Below are 14,812 nucleotides of genomic sequence, written 5' to 3'. Positions count from 1 at the left end.
CACTGTTGTGCAGTGGCTAAGGTCATAGAAGAGGCCTAGGTTTGATTTCCTTCTTTCTTTCTTTCTTTCTTTTTTTTAAATAGAAATGTGCCATTTCATTATAAAGAATCTCACAAAAATGAAAATAGTATCTCTGAAAAGGAAACTAGCTACCACTTCTGCCTGCAGAACTGGGGGCAGACAGGGCAGGCAGTGTGGGGTGGTCCTGGCTCCTGAATGGGAAGGTAGGAGACCAGAACCCATCCAAAAATGGCTGATGTCACCTTAGGAGCCTGGAAAGAACAGGGTCCCCAAAGACCCAACTATCCCTTCTACAATGCTAAGGGGACCTTTCCAAAGCTATTTCACTTGGCACTTCAGGTTTTTGTCTTATGGATACATAAAAGAATCCCTTCTACCCAGACCTGGTACCCTTTATGGTTCAAAGTTAAGAACCAGGGAGGGATGAGTGGCAAGACAGCTGCTACGGGAGTTGGCCCAGTGTGGCTACCCTGCACTTCTAGTCCCTGGGGATATTTATAGTTAGTATATTTTTATATAAATATACAGAAATAGAAATTATAAAATCTGAGGTTGTGGGGAACTTGGTGAGGAGCCAGATCTGAATAGGTTGCTCAGGTCAGCCTGCCCTCCTCTTTGACCCCTTTGGCTTCCGATTTCTCCTCCTTAGCTTTCTCCTCTTCTGACTTCTTTCTTCTCTTCTGGGTCTTTTTCTTTCTCATCTTCTATTTTGACTCTCTTTGCTTTTTTGAAGTTGGCAGAGTTCTTGTGGCCAACTTCCCCTTCCTCATTGGAGTCAGAGAACTCTTGCTCATAGGCAATCTACTTGTCAGAGGGGCAGATTGTGATGTGCTTGTTGGGGTCATATTCATCCTCACTGCTCTCCTCTGGGATGGCAACCTGGGGATGGCCTGCATCTGGACCCTGGCGCGTGAGGCTGCATCCACAGGTTCTCAAACAGCTGCTGTTTGATCTTCTCCAGGTACTTGTTAGTGTTCTAGTTGGTCATGTTGGAAGGACTGATGAGAAGCTTGAAATCTGGTCCAAAATATTTGAATTAGTCATTGCATGAAAGCGTATTAGGGATCTCTGTGTCAGGGTCACTGCCATCTCCTATGTCCATCCCCAGGTGACATTACAAATGGTGTAGCCACTGTCTCCCAGCATCAGCACAGGCAGGTTGAAGCTCTTGACAAATTCCACACACTTGGCAAACCCTGTGATGGTCAAATTGAAGCAACCTCACTGATCTCCAGACAAGGAGTCTGAACCACACTGTAAGACCACACTGCATGGAGCAGGGGCATCTCCATCACTTTGAATGTGACTGGCTTGAAAATGATCTAATGGGACTCGTCATCGATCCAATCTTGGAGCAGATAGTTAATGGCATAATACTGCCTTTGCCAGTCCTGATAATCCCGTAGGCCCCCTGTTCCTTGGAAGTACTCTCCGTGCTTATGAAAGGACACGGTCACCCGGTCTATGGTATAGAAGGCCTCTTCCATGCCATCGCTGTGGTGAACATCAGTGTCAATATACAGCACCCTCTGGTGATGCTTGAGCAGTTCCAGGATGGCCAAGATGGTGTCATTGATGTAATAGAGGCCAGATGTCTTGGACTTCTTTGTGTGGTGCAGGCCCCCAGCCCAGTTCACAGCAATGTTTGTCGGCTGCTTATTAAGTTTACAACACTTCTCATGGAGCAGCCAGGAGTCAACTAAGAGAAATCAAACAGGCCATCGAATACTGGGCAGTCCTCAGCAACGTTGGAGCTCTGCAGCTGCTTGCTGTACTCTGACAACAATGGTGTCATGAGGACCAAGCGCAGGAACTTCCTGCAGTGGTCGCCGTGGTACTTGATCATCTCCTTGGTGTTGGCTTTGTGGGGGTGCCTCTTTCAGAATTATTCTAAAACACCATCCTTTCAAGGGTCAACTCTTTCTTCTTCAGCAGAATTTGGAATGGATCTCTCTCGAACTTCTTGATACCTCCCACAAAACGAGTAGCACTGAAGCAGAAGGGAACGCAGCCAAAGGGAAGAGGAGCATCCTGAGGGTGTGTCCTCCTTGGTCCCTCCGCACCTGTCACCGCCGCGGCCCTGCGCTGATCCCCACTTCTGCCTGGGTTACCTCTGTGGCAGGCTCTGGAGCAGCTGCAGTGGTTTCTCCTCCGCCACCTGCAGCACAGAGGCTGCCATGTCCCGGAGCCGAGTCACTTGTGTAGGTTTGCTTTCTAGTGAGAACTAAAAAGAGACTGTTGGCAGGGGTGCTTGGGTTTAGCCCTAGCTGAGAAGGAAACTGGAAGAGAACTACAATGTATTGAAACCCTGTCAAAAACATCTGTCTCTTTTTCTCTCTTTTTCTTCCTTCTTATTGAGTTCTCTCTTTCATTTAAAAAATAAATAAAAAAAGGCATAAGAGGCCAGCAGGTGGCCTACTGGTTAAGGCACTGGACTCCCACATGGCGACTGAAGTTGGAGTCCCAGACTTGGTGACTTGAAACTCAAGCTGGGCAGGTGTGTGTGTATGCCCAAAATCCAGAAAGGAGAATGGAGGAGAAGAGATTATGGAATGGCTATTCTCCTCCCCCTGCTAACTCCCCCGGGGTGGTGATTTCTTGCTTTCTCTCTCTCTGTCTCTCCAGAGAGCTATAGCAAAAATCTATCTTGAAAAAAAAAGGCATGAAGAGAAAACAAATGTTAAAAAATTTTTTAAATCTATTTTAATTATTAAAATAGGTGAACATTTATTATTCAACATTTTTACAACCTAACCCTAAAAGGGTATAAAGAGAACATACGTTATGACCTACTTGAGTTTGTTCCAAGGATGGTAAGTATGGCTTAAGTTTGGAAATTCCATCATTAATTATCTTCACATTAAGAAATTAATAATCTGAAAATCATCTCAACATATGTACAACATATGTGCAATGAAATTAAGTATTTATTCATGATAAAAACTAAGCTTGTAATATAATTTTCTTAATATAATTATGAATGTCTACAAACACTCTAGATGAAAAATTGTAAGCATTCTTTTTAAAATTTAGGGCAAGACAAGGGTACCTGCTTTTACCATTTTATTGCTTTTTTGACATTACCTTGAGTACTCTAGTTAGTGCAATAAAAATAAAAACATATGAATTTGAAAAGAAGAAATAAAACTGTCAATCTTTGAAAACAATTTTATTGTATACATGAAACAGCCAAAAGACTATACAGTTAAATAACTAGAAATGATAGAACTTAGCAAGACTTAATTTGTACCAAAGCCAATTGCATGCCTATATGCAAATAAGAAACACTTAGAAAAAATAATGTGAAGAAAAGACATCATTTATAATGGTAACACTAACTGTAAAATGCCTGAAGGATTGTCTTAGTCCTTTAGGGTTGCTGTAACAAAACACCTTAGGCTGGATGATTTTTAAGTAATAAAAATTTATTTCTCACAGTTTTGGAGGCTGGTAAGTCCAAGATCAAAGCACCAGGAGATCAAGTGTCTGGTGGGGGCTCACTTTCTGCCTCTGAGATGGTTTCTTGTTGAGTCCTCACATGAACGAAGGGGCAAAAAGGGCCTAGGAAGCTCCCTCAAGTCTTTTATAAGATTACTAATCCCACTTGTCAAGATGGAGCCCTTATGGCTTAATCCCTTCCCAAAGTATCCACCCTTCCAAATCACACTGGATATTAGATTCCAACATACGGGATCACTAACTTCAGACTATAGTAGGAATGAGTTTAACAGATATTCTACAGGCCCTCTACTCAGGAAAGTATAAACATGGAATCATATTAAGATGACTTAATAAATGGAGAGGTAGGACAAAATAGGATAAGATGAAATGAAAAGAGAGATGAAATGGATGTTCATGAACAAGAAAGTTGAATAATTGCATAAATGTTGCGTCTCCTGAAAGCAATCCAGAGATTCGATATAATGCCAATACAAGTTCCAATAGGGTTTGTGTGTGTGTATGTAGGTGTGTGCTAAACTTGACAAGCTCATTCTAATACTGATATGAAAGAACTGAAGACTAAGACTAGCTAAGACAAGCTTGCCATTTGTGATTTAAGAAAGTTGGGGGAGTTCTGAATTTGGACAATTTTATGGCTGCTTGAACATCTCATTATTTAGCATATGGTTGTTTAGAAATAATAACATATAAATAATCCTAAGTTTTCAAATGCACCTGTTCAGTTATGATTTTTCTTTCTGTTTGTTTTCATTTGTATTTTATATTAATTTCATTTAATCATTGTACATCTCTGCAGTACATAATATGTTCTTTAAGATATGCATACATGATTTTTCTAATGTTAACATTTAACATTTTTTATTTGATTTTGTTTATTTTTTATACCGCAGATTTACAGTATACTATTAATAATAATTATTCCTTCGTAACACACTGTTATAATTAGTCGAGGCATGGTCCCCTTTTTTCTTATTTTTTATTTACATAATAAATGAACATTTATGTATTTATCACTCAATCTAATAACTAGAATTCAATCATTAATGTACTACAACATTCAACCTATACATGCTGTAAGCCAATTTTAATATATATATATATATTTTTTTAAATGTTTATTTCTTTAATAGAGTATGTATGAGAAAAACTCAGGCACCCACAACAGGATCTTGTCACATGGCAAGCCTCTCCCCTCATCTTCCAGCCAGTAAGGATCATGGGCATCCTTGACCTGGAGTATAGGTTGACCTGAAATTCCAACTCAATAGGCCATGTGACTCCAAGATTGCAGAGCTGCATCCTGCTGTCTGTGCCACCATGTTTGGGTCATTGAAGTATACTTTTTATAATAGATATCTGTTATTGATTGCTTAATGTTCCTGTCCTCTCTTCTGGGAAAGAGACCTTGCAATAGTTTTTTATTTTTTTGGTGGAATCTCCATTTCTTAGTGGTCCTATTCAGACCGTCAGCTATAAATTGCCGTAGCTCCTACTGTATCTAAGATGTGAAACTGTAACTGAAGTCCAGCCAATCACATTCCCCCCCTCTAGAATTTGAAGCTGGGGGGACCAGGAGTTGGCATAATGGCTAGGTCAGTGGACTCCCATGTAGTTGACTGCAGTTCGAATCCTGGACCTGGTGGCTTAAACTCATTTTGCGTGTGTGCGTGCATCCCCAAGATCCTGAAAGGAGAATGGAGGAGAAGGGATTGTGGTGTGGCCATCCCCCCCTAGGGGGGGTGATTTCTTGCTTTCTGTCTCTCTGTCTTTCTGGCCAGCACATGTGCACTATAGCAAAAACCTCTCCACGATGAAAAAAAAAAAATTGAGGAAAAAAAAAAAAAAAAAAGAGAGAGAATTTTAAGCCGGGAAAAAAAAAAAAAAAAGAGAGAGAGAATTTGAAGCTGGGAAGAAGCACCAAAAGAATGGAGGCTATTGTGGTGGCAGAACTCCAAAGAGTCTGCCTACTGTTTCTCATTAATGAGAATCTCAGATCTAACCTGGTTTCTGCCTTCTGAAGCCTGTATGCTGTGTTCTGTCTTAGATTTTATGACACACTTAACATTACTAAAAATTCAAGTTCTTTTCCTTAAGTTAGCTAGTGTCAATTTCAGTTGTTTGCTCATTTGCTACCATTAATTATAGCAACTATTTTCTCTATTGAATTTAATTGTCTAAATGATTAACGACTCAGCCTCATAGATATGTGACTATCTGAAATCTAAGTCTAAACTTACCAACTGTAGCTACTGTTCTAATAACATAATACCCTGCCAAGGAAAACACACTACTGAAAAGTCAATTTGTCCAACCCAAATCAATGAACATATCTTTAATATTCTTTGAAAAATTTTCAATACGTAAGATGAAAGATGTGGAAAAAAGACACCCACAGTGTCTAAAAGAAAATAAAATCTACTTACTTAAGCCATATTGCTAAATTCTACTTCTTAGGTAAAGCTTTGGAGACATGTTCTGTGAGGCCTCAGGCTCCATGAACACCATATGTAACATTTTTTCCCCTTCTTATGGGAAACAGATGGGATTGACAGACTGTTTCATTGTCTGTTAAAATGAAGTATGGCTCCCCTTGTTCCATAGATAAATTGCCTGTTTGCAGCAAGATTATATAATATCTCAAATTTAAATTAAAAAGAAAAACTCCTTTATTTGGAATTTATTTATATTTGCTTTGTATGCTTTTCTAAAACAACAGGGAGATACCTGCTTTGAAAGAAATGAACTATGTGACTACATGTCATGAGTGCTAGCATTGTTTGTAGGAAGCAAAGCAGTAAATGAGGAGATTAGAAATATTTCCTTGTGCATTCTTTCAGGAAGGGTCATCCTGTTTGTCCCCTAGAGATTTTATTGCCAAGCAAGCTTATTCCCAGGAAAACCATACCATCTCTAGATTCCTGGACTGACTAGACAATTGAGAAAGCCTACCTTCAGAAGGAAACCAGCAACAATGCACTCGATACTTGTGAATAAATAAAGGATCACAATCCCTCTCTAGTCAAATTGATTAGAATCAGCACCAATGACCCTCAAACTAATAAATATACTTTATTTTGTCAATATTCTTTATCATTTTATGCTGTTTTTAAGAATATTATTAAATATTTGTTCTAAGATATAGATATACCTATTGCATTTATGATCAACCATAAACATAGGTATATTTAAAAGAAAATGAAATTATTTAAACTTAGAATAAAGCTAGTGAGGTCATGCTGAGTTCTTTTGGTTACTAAGTTCCTTTTAATATGATAATGAATAATCATTTTAATAATCTGTATTGATCAAAATGATCAATTTTTCTTTTAGCTCTTTTAGAACTGCATTTTTGTTTGTTTGTTTTGGACTTACAGAACTTCCCCCACTCTTGATAAATGTTTTTGGATGGATCATTGACTGAAGTTCCTTGATACCATTTCTAGATTTTCTCAGTAATATTTTATGCAATTTATTTCAAAAGACATGGACTCATCTAAAGTGTCTAGATGCTTAAAATCTATCAGAGGCCCCAAATTCTTATTAGTGGATTTTTTTTTTCTGTGAAAAGGAAAACAAATTCAAGGTCTTTTTCTTCTTTTTTAAAATCATATGTTAATAATTTCACCACTGTCCCAAAGCTCTAAACTTATTTATCAGACAGGGATATAAAATGCCCTTTTACATATTCAAAGCAAATCTATAACAAATCTTAACTCTGTAGCAGTGCCCTTTATCATTATTATAGTATGCAGTCATGTTCCTTCCTGAAATTAGTTAGCATTTGAGAATTTGGCATTTCAGTCTTTTACATGAGATCCATTCATGAGTTCATTTCTTTTAATCTGTTTTTATTGCAGACATATTTTTTAGAGAAATTTTCCCTTGTTTTCTTCCTTTCTGAGGACTCCAAGAAAGGATTATTTTAAAGAAAATTTCATTTTCTTTCTGTACCACACAGCTGTGAAAGTCAGTATGATGGGCTAGACCTTATGTATCCATGTTTAGTTAAGCTGTGTATATGAGGGGGTTCTCCAAAAAGTTCATGAAAAATGCATATTACAACAAAACTATGCATGAATTTCAACATTAATTTTTGCACTAAAAAAACCCTGTGCTTTAATCCCATTTTTCATGACCTTTTTTGAAATCTTTTCTCTTGTGTGTTTATGTGTATGTGTAATTTCTATAACTGCTCATACACATGCATATATATATATTTATGTGAAATAAAATCTTAGTTCAGGTGCTAAACATTACCATGCAGAATGTTTGAATGTTTGTGTCCTCCTAAAATTCATATGTTGTAATCTTAACTCCCAATGCGATGGTATTAATAGGTGGGGCATTTGGGGAGATAATTTGGTCATAAGGGTAGATCCATCACGAATGATGCGATTGCCCTTATAACAGAGACTTTAGAGAGCTTCCTTTCCTTTTTTGTCATGTGAAGTTATAGTCAGTCATCTATGAATCAAGAAGTGTGTCCTGATGAGCTATTGAATCTGTTGGTGACTTGACATAAAATTTTCTGAATTTTAGAACTGTGAGAAATAAATTTATATTGTTATAAGCTACTCAGCTTATGGTATTTTGTTACGGAATGGATAAGACACAGAACTTGCAAAGAAGATGTGACAAGAAACTGGTTAGATGACTTCCTACTTCTTATCTATCTATATCTATATACTTAGATTTTTGCCATAGGGTGCATGTACTCACCAGAGAGAGAGAGACAGAGACAAAGGGAAAGTGAAAAATCACTTCCCATGGGATGGCCACATCACCATTCCTTCTCCTCCATTCTCCTCTCTGGAGTTTGGAAGTACATGCACATGTGCCTCATGTGTTTTTTAAGATGTCAGTTCCAGGACTTGAACTGCCATGTGAGCCATGTGGGATCCAGTGCCTTAACCACCATGTGGGAGCCATGTGCCAGCCAGTGCCTTAACCACCAAATCTCTTGTTGGCCCATATTATGTAATGACATAAAAAGGTCAGCTTCAGAAATTAGGAAGAAATTTTGAAGGTTGTTTTGTAATGAGTTGTCCTAGATATTTCACCTCCTTCCTTTTAGGGGGACATAGTGGGAGGATTTCTTCTTTGAGAACTGGACTTCCAAAGAATTGCCTGGAGAATTTGGTATGTGATCCATTCTCCCTCTCCCAAACACAAGCATAATATGAGTGACACAGTAAATTTGTCAGCCAAAGCTTGGGAGTTGACTGGGCCAGCCTGTGGCAATAGAATGTAGGGCTGTGTTTTGATAAATAATGGAGCTCCCAGAGTTTTTTAAGGGAAAGGAAAACTTGTGAAAAATGTGGGAAGCAAAACACACAATAGGAGGTCATAGATTCTGTCCAACAGACCAAATAAAGGGGAGATGGAACCTCAGCCAGTGGAAGCTGCCAGGAGCTTCCTAATGCTCAGGGGCTGTGAAAGGAGTCAGAGGTGGTTGGGATACCGACACAATTGCCCATAACAAGGAATTGCAGGTGGGAAATCTCCAATTATGGAAAGTTGTTTAAGAAAGTCATAACACTGTCATGAGAGGTGTTAAAATGTTAGATGAACTGAGACTCAAAGAATACAAGAAGTCATCATGTTAAATATCAGAATCAGAGATTTTCTTATTAATGTTGTATAATTTGCTGTTAAATTAATAGTGTCACTAAGACCTATCAAAAAGAAGTTATTATTTACATTAAAATGTACTGAGTTTATTTTCAAATTATTTGTATTCTTTCTTAGAAAAATGAGCTAAATTAACTTTACTTAATAGAGTGGTTTTTTCCTTGCCTAACTGAGATTTTTATCACATTATTTTAAAGTGTTCCTTCATAAAAAGAAAATCATTTTATGTTAATCTTTCATTTTCTGTCACTGTTTATTTTTAGCTAAAATAGTTTCTAAAAAAGAATTATTTTATTTAACTTTATTCATTTATTTTAATTTGACTGGAGAGGGACAGAGTGAGAGACAGAGAGAGAGAAAGTAAGAAAGCAAGTTGCCAGGTCCAGGACTCGAACCACAGTCAGTCATGTGGGATTCCAGCACTCTTAACCACCATGCCACCTGCCAGCCCCAGGCTGAAACCTTTTAAAGTTCTTTGCAGCTATACTTTTTAGTTTTGAAGATAATTGGCAACTCCCCCCTCAAATTTAGATATCTTAAAACTTTTTATACTTAAAATGCTGCTTTTGATTTTTTTAAAATCATGAGCTTTTGCTGACGGATGTGCTATCTCAGTGAATTATCACCTAGTTTTCTTTGATATTAAAAACATTACACAGAAAATGTAAATTTGAACCAACATTTGTTCTTTTTGGGATGGTTTCCTATTCTTTGCTCTCTTTTCCAGAACACCACAGAATAACTGGAGATAGAAACAGGGCAATAGCTATCAGCAAATGAGGGAATGGCTATATTACCAAGGGGCACATTTCCCACTGAAAAAGAACTAGGAATTTAGAAAATCTTCCTCTTTGCTGGCAGTATGCAAAATGGCAATAATAATATCTGTCTCCCATATCACAAAGTTGTGATTATAAGAATGAGATGTGAAATAATCGAAAATGTTAATACACTCTAAGAAGAAAGTGATTTGACATTTGAAATTTTACCTTTCAACATGTTTTTGTAGATACCACATTTAAGTCATATATTGATTCTGAGGTAGATAGTGTAAGCTTTATACTTTCTCTTTCACTGATGTGGAGAAAATTAAATGACTTTCCAAGTCTTCTTAGAGAAAGATTCAAAGAATAGAAAAGTACTCTAAGTCCTTATCTAATTTTCTTTCTACTATATTGCATAGGCTACCTTTTAATATTAATAATAATTATTATCAATAAACATGAAGTTTAAATTGCCTCAGCTGTAACCACATCCTGATCTCACATCATAACAGAGTAAGTATAAGACAATTTTAGGTTAGCAGATGTGGGGATGTGTAACCTCCAGGTGACGCTATGCCAGTAAAAGTTGAACTGACTCTCTGGAAAGTCAAACACTGATTTGTAGCATGTCCCAATTTCTGAGGTGTAAATATTCCCATTAGTGATTACTTTAATATACTTTTTTTGATACCACTAATATATCATATCTATAGCCTGATACTTCTACCAAAGGATGATATATAATCTCTCCATATATATTATGGACAAAATAATTTTAAAAGAAGGGTTTGTGCATTGTCCAGAAGGTAAAATTTTAGCTTTCTGAGTGGAGGTCCAATTCATACAAATGATAGTGATTTCCTCCTCTTTTTAAGAAGAAGACCTTCCAGTCAGCCCTACCACTTGCTAACTCATCACCTTGGGCAGGTGAAGTGAGAAAAGTCCTACTTCTCAAGTCCTTCTGAGGGCAACGTATCATGTGAAACCTTTAGCACAATGACCAACAAAATAAGTCCACATTAAGTCCAAGATTTCTAGTAATGAATTTCAAGAGATATTTCCTTTCTACACTTTGGAAAATGTCAAAAATTGGTTGTTTTTTAAGACTTCCAATTTACTCTCACAGTTTTGGGTTTCATACCTTGGATTCTGTAAAGAAAGCTATTGCCAAATTCATAAAAGCAGAAACACTCCAAACTTAAGCAAAATAACAGAATCACATATGCTACTTAGTTGTTAATAATTTATCATAGATCTAAACTTATTAGTTATTCCTTAGATAGTTTGCCGTATACATTATTTATTGGGTCTTTCCCCTTTGGTGGACTACAGCTGTTATATTAATTTTTAATCAAATTGTAAAATTTTGTAAAGTAATTCTTAAGATCTGGTGAATAAAAAGGAAAAGATATCTAGGAAATAGTATTTAAAGTATTCTATCCCAGGAGCACATTTGCCATTCATGGAAATATCAAATATCAAATGATTTTTAAGGAAGATAGTTAAGACGGGTCATACATACATACAGTGTCTCTAAGAAAACCTAGAGCTTATTTGTGGCTGTAAAATTCCATATTTCCTGCCTTTAAAAAAGAAGACAGGAATTGAATATTTATGATCATGAGACTGTCCTACATGTTATTGTTTTCCTCAAGGGTTTCTACTCAACCCAAAGGAGAAAATGGAAGTCAACATTCTCTGCAGTCAGCTGAGTGCTAATCTCTTTCCTCCAAAATGCAGTGCAAAAATTATCTTAGCATTAAAATGCATAAATTAGAGTAGTAATCATAAAAGGAAAAGTTCAGTAGCCTCCAGGAATTGGTAACAATGTTCCCTCTCCTTTCACTCCCTTTACTTCAAAGTGCCCACACATGCTCACGCACAAAGCATGTTGTTATAAAATATATTGCAAATGGAAATTTCAGGTGTGCGTTTTCAGGAGTTGAGTATTATTATCATTATAGACTGAAAGGAAAAATCTGTGAGATACAGATCCCATAAAAGAAGGTTATGTTTTAGTAGATTTAATCTGAGATGCCAGGAAAAAAATTACTTCTATACGTTCAGTTAGAATCAACACAACTGGCTTGAAATACAGGGTTTGTCATTTATATACCAGGTTTAGGACCTTGGATTGATTATCAGACTTCTCAGAGCCTCATTCCCTTACATAAAAAATGAAGATGGTTATGTTACCTGCACCACTGAGCTGTAAGAATCAGATGATAATATAATTATCTGAAGCTTTTGTATTATTACATTATTTTTTTATGTAGATGAGAATGAATTTGAAACAAAACACGAAAGAACATTATCATGACCACAGGGAGATGAAGCCCTGAAACTAATGAAACATGGATGATTTAAAGTACATTGAGAATGCATATATGATTAGATACTTTGAAGGAAAAATTCATTATTGGAGGAACTTAGAAACTGAAAGGATAGTGCAAAGCAGTGCATTCTATTCCTAAATTTTAAAAAAAGGTATGATTCATTCCATTCACTTTCTGCTTTGATGCACAAGGTAAAGTGCATAAAAGTTACAAAGAAAGTAAACTTTTTTTTTTAGGGGGGGGATTTTTGCTGTAGGGCATGTACAGTTGCCAGAGACACAGAGAGCAAAAGTGAGAAATCACTCCCCAGTGAGAATGGCCATCCAGCAATCTCCTCTGCTCCAGTCTCCTCTTGGGATTTTGGGCACACACGCACATATGCCTTGTGTGAGTTTCAAGCTACTGGGTCTGGGATTCGAATCATAGTCAATCATGTGGTTGTTCAGCACCTTAACCACTATGCCACCTGCTGGCCCCATAAACTTTTGTTTTCTATAGGGCATATTTCTAGTCTTAACAAGTTTTCTGAATAGGAATGTACTGGTACATGCTGTTTTATTAAAATAATCATAAAAGTAACTTGTGTTCTTGCCTTTACTAATAATTAAGTGACTAGAATCTCATTCCTTTAGAGAAAAAAGATAGTATTGCAGGAATAAAGCTCCTGAGTAGACCAGAGCTAAGCTTTGCACATTTTAATGTATATGTGAATCACTTAGGTAATAGTTAATTGAGGGTTCTGAGTTAGTTGGTCTTAGGGTATCGGTAGAGATGAGCTGAGGTTCTGCTCAGGTGATGCTGATATTACAGGACTTTATGGGAACAGCGAGGGACTACAGAAGATGGGATCCCAGAGAGGCCATCAGTCTTACGTGAGAGAAGGCAGATGGTGTGGCTGCAGATACTGGTAAGCTGGTGAATTTGGTGCATAAAGTGAAAGATGCATGAGGTCACAAGGCATGGTGAATTCCCTAAGATCTCCGTGTGAGAAGGACTGATTCACTCATTGAAGCTTATTCTCCATAGGCTATATATTTTTTAATATAGTGGTCTAATCATTTTGAATATTTAATCAAGTGCCCAACAGAGACTGAACTTGATTACTCTTATGTAATCTTTTCGGTGAAACTTAAGCATGGATGTTGTTACATTTTATATCTAACCTGACAGATGGCATAGAGCATCTGGAGTCTCAGAGGGGATGGACTACTTGTTGAGTGCCTGCACCTCTTTCTGCCTTAGAGACAAGGAGATGGAGACAAATGAGATGCCAGAAATAGACTCATCCCCCTCGCTTTACTCTAACCTTTTATGAAAGCAGTTGGGTCACTGTTTTTTTTTTTTTTAAGTTGTCTAGTTAAGTCATAGGCAGAATTATTTTCTTATTTAATAGAGACTCAAAAAGAGAATTCTCTTTGGATTGGTATTTTAAAATATGGAGCAGTGGTTGCTGCAGGATGGGTAAGTGAAAAGCTTATACAATAATTAATTTGAGAAAGTAAAAGAAAGTGGATGGGAACTAAGGCATTCATTTCCTTCTTTGTGACAATGAACAATGTGCAAAACACAGCTGAGAATCTTTATGTCTTGGTTACACTGGTAACCAATTCCTGCTCAGTCTGTTTTAGCGCCCGTGAATACCGCAGTATTAGAAACTATTACAAGCATGAGCCACCAGATAAGTGAATAAAGAGGCTGAAACGGGACTAAATTTTCCATATCCTGAGAACTGTATTGGCTCAACTTATTATTTTAGCAATAAAGATGTTTATAGTTGAGTAGAAATTCTCCTAAAAGTGAACGAACAAATGTTAGAGATTAGTCAAATTTTAAATTAATGAACAAAATGTACTAAGTGTCTTGCTATGGTATTTCCTTATTCATATTTAAAAAGAAATGATAGCTTCATTTATCTTGTTGAATTTTGTGTCTTCAATTCTGTTCTTCCACATTTTTCCCTTTTCTTGCCTATCTATGGTAAATTTCCATAATATTATCCCTTACATATCTGAAAATTTTGAAAATTCAAGTACTGGAGGTTTAATATGTGAAAGGTAATGTCTTACATGAGGTAGAAAGTTACGGTGTAGTCAGGGAAGCACAATAGGTACACAAGTAACAATCACATTAATGAACAAGTATCACAAGTTTGATGAATTGTCCTTTGAGTAAAAATGAATTAACTCCCCCTAGAGTGAATAAGAAGTTGCAAAGAGTAATTGTCATGTGAATGGTCAAGTAAGAAAATGGGTAGAGTTGAGAAATACAGAGTTTGCAGAATTAGATAATTTCAGATGGAGAAAGCAACATGAACAAATGCACAGGAGAGAGAAATGAAACACATGTTTGTGAGATGAAAAGTAGTTCGGTGTGACTGAAACTTATAGCCCTACTTAAAGAGTGCCAGGCCATTCAACAATGAATGACTGACCAAAAGGAAAAGTCCTATCCATGTTCTTTTTTTTTTTTTTTTTTTGAGAGGTTTTTGCTATAGGGTGCGTGCGCTCACCAGACCGAGAGAGACAGAGAGACAGGAAGCGAGAAATCACACCCAAGGGGGTTGGCCATGCCGCAATCCCTTCTCCTCCATTCTCCTCT

The 14,812-nt window shown here is 37.0% G+C and overlaps 1 pseudogene; it reads right to left on the bottom strand.

The window, feature by feature from the left end:
* Window positions 1-614: 614 nt before the first annotated feature.
* The window catches only part of LOC102496794 (histone deacetylase 1 pseudogene), a 34,350-nt pseudogene continuing 20,152 nt past the window's right edge, over window positions 615-14,812 (bottom strand).

The sequence above is a fragment of the Tupaia chinensis genome, unplaced genomic scaffold (assembly GCF_000334495.1).
Source record: "Tupaia chinensis unplaced genomic scaffold, TupChi_1.0 Scaffold000179_1, whole genome shotgun sequence".
NCBI lineage: Eukaryota > Metazoa > Chordata > Mammalia > Scandentia > Tupaiidae > Tupaia > Tupaia belangeri.
This window is presented reverse-complemented; position numbering and strand designations above follow the sequence as displayed.